Source organism: Ovis aries, chromosome 9 (assembly GCF_016772045.2).
Source record: "Ovis aries strain OAR_USU_Benz2616 breed Rambouillet chromosome 9, ARS-UI_Ramb_v3.0, whole genome shotgun sequence".
Lineage (NCBI taxonomy): Eukaryota > Metazoa > Chordata > Mammalia > Artiodactyla > Bovidae > Ovis > Ovis aries.
In genome coordinates this window covers 28251030-28257048 of record NC_056062.1, presented here as the reverse complement: position 1 = coordinate 28257048, position 6019 = coordinate 28251030, and the positions used below count along the sequence as shown (strand labels likewise).

The 6019-nt window shown below is 48.5% G+C and overlaps 1 pseudogene; it reads left to right on the top strand.

Moving 5' to 3' along the window:
• The first annotated feature begins 1332 nt into the window (after positions 1–1332).
• Positions 1333–5718, top strand: LOC105611789 (liprin-alpha-1-like; annotated as a pseudogene).
• Positions 5719–6019: the final 301 nt, after the last annotated feature.

Here is a 6019-nt window from a genome sequence, read left to right as displayed (position 1 = left end):
TGAAACAGGGCTCAGAACCCACCTTGGGAGTTTTAGGTAGAGATTTGGGAAGTCCTCAAGCTCAGACTTCCCCACTGGGCGTGAGATATATTGGAGGGTAGATAGGTCTGCTTGGCCACAGGAGCATGGCAGCAGGAGGGAGCATGGGGGCCCTGGGACCCCTCTCCCGAGACAGAAGTTTGGAGACATCCTCTGGGAGCCGGTAGAGATTAAAGAAGGCTGATCCTCATCCCTGGGAAATGTTAGAGGTTTGCTGAGGTCACCAGGGTGGGACCCCCAGCCTGGGGAGGGAGTTGTTAAGAGATTGAAGAGACTGTCTGAGACCCCCAGACAAGAGCTGCAGGTGAGGGCCCAGGGCTGATTGGGATTCAACTGTCCATTACACTCTCTGGCTTAATGGGACTGCTGGACAACCTCAGCATTTAGTCTCTTCCAATTTTATTTTTTTAGCTGCAGTACATGTGGATGTGCAACCTCTCGCAGCTAGGTAGTAGGGAAAGGGAGGAGCATTTTAACAGCCTCTTCAAATAACTGTGGCTGTTCTTCTTTGATACCCACAAAACTTGACAAGAGGAAGTTTCCTAAAGATTAGTTGCAATGTGGAATCTGAAGTTGTATCAATGAAATGTTCATACTCTGTTGTATTAAAACTCATTGATCTTTGACCGGTGCTGATATGTACCATTGTGCACTGGTCTCTGGGAAACTATTAGTGTATTGATTTATACTGCTCCTCTACATGAAACACATTTCTTTGTAAAATATTGAAAAATCACATCTATTAATATTACCTGGAGAAAAAAAATGGCAACCCACTCCAGTACTCCTACCTGCAAAATCCCATGGACAGGGGAGCTTGGCAGGCTACAGTTCATGGGGTCACTGCTGATATCATCAGTAAAGTCTTTAAGTATTGGAAAGCTGTCATGCTGCTCATAGTGGCAAGTGAATCCCCCCTCCACCCCTCCCAATTCTAATTTTCACGCAAAAGCTCAAGTTTTATCAGCAACAAAAATTGTCAGTTGCTTTCTTTTGTGTGGCAGGGTTAGTTTGTTTATTTGTTAAGAAATTGTCTGCCGGATACCTACATCTGAATTAACTATAACTTGTTAGGCATCCTCTCAAGTACAAAATTGCATTCCATGGAAGGAGAAAAAGAGAGAGCAGTTTATCTTGCAACTCAAATATTTGTGGAGGATTGTCTTTTGCATAAGATAACCATCTTACTTTGGGACACAGCAGAAATGCTTTGTGTGTAGTTCCCATTCAATCACACATTAATGTGAAACTGGCTGTTTTTTCCTCTGTGAGTGCATGGGGATGAAGGAAACAATGACGGCCAGTATAGTTGGTGCCACCGCTTTGATTCGTGCTAAGGTACCAGCAGTTTTGCCCCCCTTTGCTTTTGTACCATTAGCTCAAATGTCAACACAGCAAAAAGGCAATTAACATTGTGCTTTTCTTAAGGAAATAGCTTTGACCTTGAAGAACCTCTGAAAAATGTCTTGGGGGTCCTGGGAGCCCATGAAACATCCTTTGATGGTTGAGAACCACTGCCCTCAAGCAACAAAATTAGCAGTAGAAATCCAGAGTCAGCTGGTAGAGAAAAATACTCATTCCTGTTGATCCCAGGTGATTTGTGTCTAGTCCCAGCCCTTCTCTGGGTCTCAGTTGTATCTTCATAAAAGGGAGTAATAATGTCTTCCCTACAGAGTTGTTGTGAGAAGTCAATCAGGGTGGTGCAATGAAAGTGCATTTTTGTGGATAAAGTTCTGGGAAAGAAAAAGAACTAGGTTCTTTCGGAGTCTCTGAGCATCCTTAGGGAAGGGGGAAGCCAGGCCTTGAGTCCTGTTGCCAAGATGACTCTACTATGCCCACGTCAGTCAAGCTAGAAGGGGAAGGAACTTCTCCCCATAGTGCACCCTCCAGGGAGTGGAAAGGACCTTGAAGCCTCTCCCCTTTCCTACTCCTTTGCCCGCCCCCTGCCCCAACCCTCGAATCTCAAGTGGGCCCTCAGGTCTACCCAGCAACCCTACATTTATTTCATCGGTTTGCTCTTCCACAGTCCAAGACAACTACAGGAGAAACATTACGGGCTCCAGAGCTAAGCAAAGTATTCTTGGACTTGACACTAAAAAGCACAATCCTTAAGAGGAAAAAAACTGATCAATCAGACCTCATCGAAGTTAAAAGAGTTTGCTCTGTGAAAGCCCCTATTCGGATGAAAAGACAAGCTGCACCCTGGGAGAAAATATATAAATAAATGAACAGTAAAAATAGTTAGAAAGTAGAACAGAAAATGAGCCAAAATCACTAAACATTTCACGGAAGAGGGTATATAGATGACAAGCAGGAATATGAAAAGATGTTCATCATCACTCCCAGGTGGGGCTAGTGGTAAAGAACCCTCCTGCCAGTGCAGGAGATGTAAGAGATGAGGGTTCCATCCCTGGGTCGGGAAGATCCCCTGGAGGAGGAAATAGCAACCCACTCCAGTATTCTTGCCTGGAGAATCCCATAGACAGAGGAGCCTGGTGGACTGCTGGTGGGCTACAGTCCATAGCTTTTCAGAGTTGGACATGACTGAAGCGACTTAGTACACATCATTACCAGTAGGAAAACACAAATTAAGACCATGATGAGATATCTTGGTCGTGACATTTTATAGTTTGGCAAGATGTTACAACTGAGGGGAAATGGGTAAACAGGATCTCTCTGTATTATTTTCTTGCTGCTAAGTCACTTCAGTCATGTCCAACTCTGTGCGACCCCATGGACTAGGCCTACCAGGCTCCTCCATCCATGGGATTTTCCAGGCAAGAGTACTGGAGTGGGTTGCCATTGCCTTCTCCTGTAACTGCATAGTGATACACTAATTCAAACTTACTGCTATGGGGGAAAATCACCATTTAATGAGACATGAAGACAAAGCACAAACCCAACGAAGGGGACACACGCTGTGCACCACAGCAGGGCTATGACCAGAGCAACTGGGGGGACGGGGGAGGGGAGATGGATGGTCAACTACAGCCTCGGGGGCGGGGACAGGGTGGGAGGCTGGGGTCTGGACTGACGATGACTAAACAGACAACAGGATGAGACAGGAAATCAAAACCAATGATGAAAGCAGACACACCGTCAGAGAACTCCAACAGCAAGGAAAACATATACAGAACTGTTCTTTTACACATACTCAGAACAAAATCAAGCAGGAAACCACAGAGAAATCGTCAAAGAATTTAAAATATCAACTAATTAGCCAATGGTGCAAATTATAAAAACAGTGTGTCAAAAGACCACAAAATGGACTAGTTACCACTTCACAGGCCGCTAAAATGATTCACGGTTAATTTAATCATATGCTGACTAACAATGCAGCTAACATGAAATGGGTGGTAACAGAAAAAAGTGATAATACAAGTGCAGTTACAAAGCAGAGTGTTGTACACGTGATTTCATGGGGTAAATAGCAATGCACTCACAAAACTTCAGCTAAACATGCAAGAAAGCTGGAACATGTGCTTTAGAGCCGCACACTCTGTCACCAAAAGCCCTAGGTCGTCATCCTGTTTTTAGACTCGGAAAAGTGAGGCAGCTGGACGTCTTCCCTGGGGCCCTGGGGCACCGGGCTTTTAACCTGGTTTCACATGCAGAGCTGGCCTGAACGTGCAGCCAGGTCCATCAGCAAGCAGACCAGTTTAAATTCTTGATTTTGTTCCCACCGTGTGCCCTGCACCCTGCAGCCAGGCATCCCCAATGGAAAATGTGCTGCACGGCTTTCACACGCCATGAGAGCTGCCCATGGTTACTTTCACGAAGCTGTCTGCTCCCTGAGAACAGAAACTTCCCTGCAGCTACTGTGCCCAGCACAGGCCAGGCCCAACGTTACAGAGGCAGGCTCTGGCTGAGTTCATGATGACGAGCTAAGCCGGTGGTCCAAATATCAAGACTAATTTGTCCCTGTGCCATTATGGAATGATTAAAGACGAGGCAGTTTAAAAAATTTTAGACCTCTGAGCGTAGCAAATGTACCTGATTTTCTTCTGGGTAAAAAGAGGAAAAACAAAAAACAAACAAAGAAAACCAGTGTGATGGAGGAGGGATGCGGCAGGGAGGAGGCAGACACATACCACAGTCATGATGCCTAGCCGGTCTCCCTTCCACAGGGAAGCCGTCTGCCCGAGTTTCCAACTCCTACTGAAGAACTAAAAATATGCAGGGAGCAGCTTCTTAGAAGAAGAAATTGCTGAGCTGAAAGCAGAAAGAAACAACACCAGGCTGCTGCTGGAGCACCTAGAGAACCTGGTTTCCAGGTACATGCAGTCCCTCCGGATGACAGCAGGCAGGCAGCAGGCACAGTCCCCAGCCAGCATGACCAGCAAGATAGAGGTGCTTAGGGCACTGAAATTTGTTTGAGCACCACAGGCCGTGGACGAGAAGATGATTCTTAAAGAGGAGAATAACCAGGAAAAGATACTAAGGGACGGGGTGCTTGATGTAAATCACGAGCCAGAAAACATGCCAAGCGCCAATGGAAAGAGACCCACCTACAGCACTCTAAGCCATGAGGAAGACCTGGCTAAGGTGATCGTGCTCCAGGAAGTCACAGACAAGCAGTCATGGGAGCAGAGCCAGATGAAGGAGCACCTGGCTTCCCTCTCTGCCCACGTGACAGAGCTGGAGGCGGACCTGGACACAGCCAGGAAGGACCTCCTCAAGTCCGAGGACGTGAACACAAAACTGTAGCGGGACGTCTGCGACGCGGGAGAGACACGGCAGCATCGAGGAGAGGCTGCGCCAGATGGAGGCCCACCTGGAGGAGGAGAACAAGGAGCTGCAGCAGGACCAGCTGATTCTAAACCTGGAAACCCTGAGAGCTGAACTGGACCAGACGAGACCTCGAGGGGCTCCCTTCCACCACGGCCGACCCCGCTTGGGCAGCGCCCTGGACCTCAGGTTCCCTGTGGCGGACCGGCCGGCAGACTCCCCGGCAATGGGGCGGTGCTGCGGCGCCCTCAGAAAGGCCGGTTGGCCGCGCTGCGCGACGAGCCGTCCAAGGTGCAGACCCCGAAGGAGCAGAACTGGGAGCGCGCACAGCAAGCCAGCGTGCTGGCCAGCGTGGCCCAGGCGTTCGAGAGTGACGAGGGCGTGTCTGACGGCGAGGGCGACAGGGTCACCCTCTTCAGCTCGGCCACTCAGCTGTCGCCCAGCAGGCAGGAAAATGCCGAGACTCTGACTGTGATGCTGCAGGAGCAGCTGGATGCCGTCAACAAAGAGATCCGGTTGATCGAAGAAGAGGAGAACGCGGAGCAGCAGGCTAAGGGGACTGAGAGCAGGGAGGGCAGGGGGAGCTTAGGCAACCTCCGTCCTTTTAAATCAGTGAGCTCCCTCAACCTGCATCCCGCCTCCTCGCATGCCGGCTTCTGCCCGCCCAGCAGTGGGCGCGCCAAGCCCGGAAGGGGGCAGCACAGCCCGGCGCGGGAGGGAGACTGGCTGGGCATCACGCCTCTGGTATTTTCTTGCAGCTGCATGTAAATCCACAAGTATCTTGAAATATAGGGGTGGGATGGGGAGGGAGATGGCAGGGAGTTTCAAGAGGGAGGGGATATATGTATACCTATGGCTGACTCATGTTGAGGTTTAACAGAAAACAGCAAAATTCAGCAAAAGAAATTATCCTTCAATTAAAAAATAAAAAAAAAGAATAATGTGACCCAGGAATGGAAAAAGTAAATTGTTTACTTAAAAACAAAAATGGATAGATGATGTCACAGCCCAGCTCCAGACCTCAAAGAGTTTCCTGTCATACCTAGAATAAATCCAGACTATTGATCATGTCTAACAAGCTCTACAGGGTTTGGCCCCCTGCCTCCAATTTTACTTCCCACCTTACTCTCTTCCTTACTCTTTTCTTGGAACACAGGCATATGATCCTTTGAGTGTCCAAGCTTGTTCCTGCCTTAGGGCCTTTGCACTTGACATTTCCTCTGCTGGGAGCCCACTTTCCCCATATTTGCAT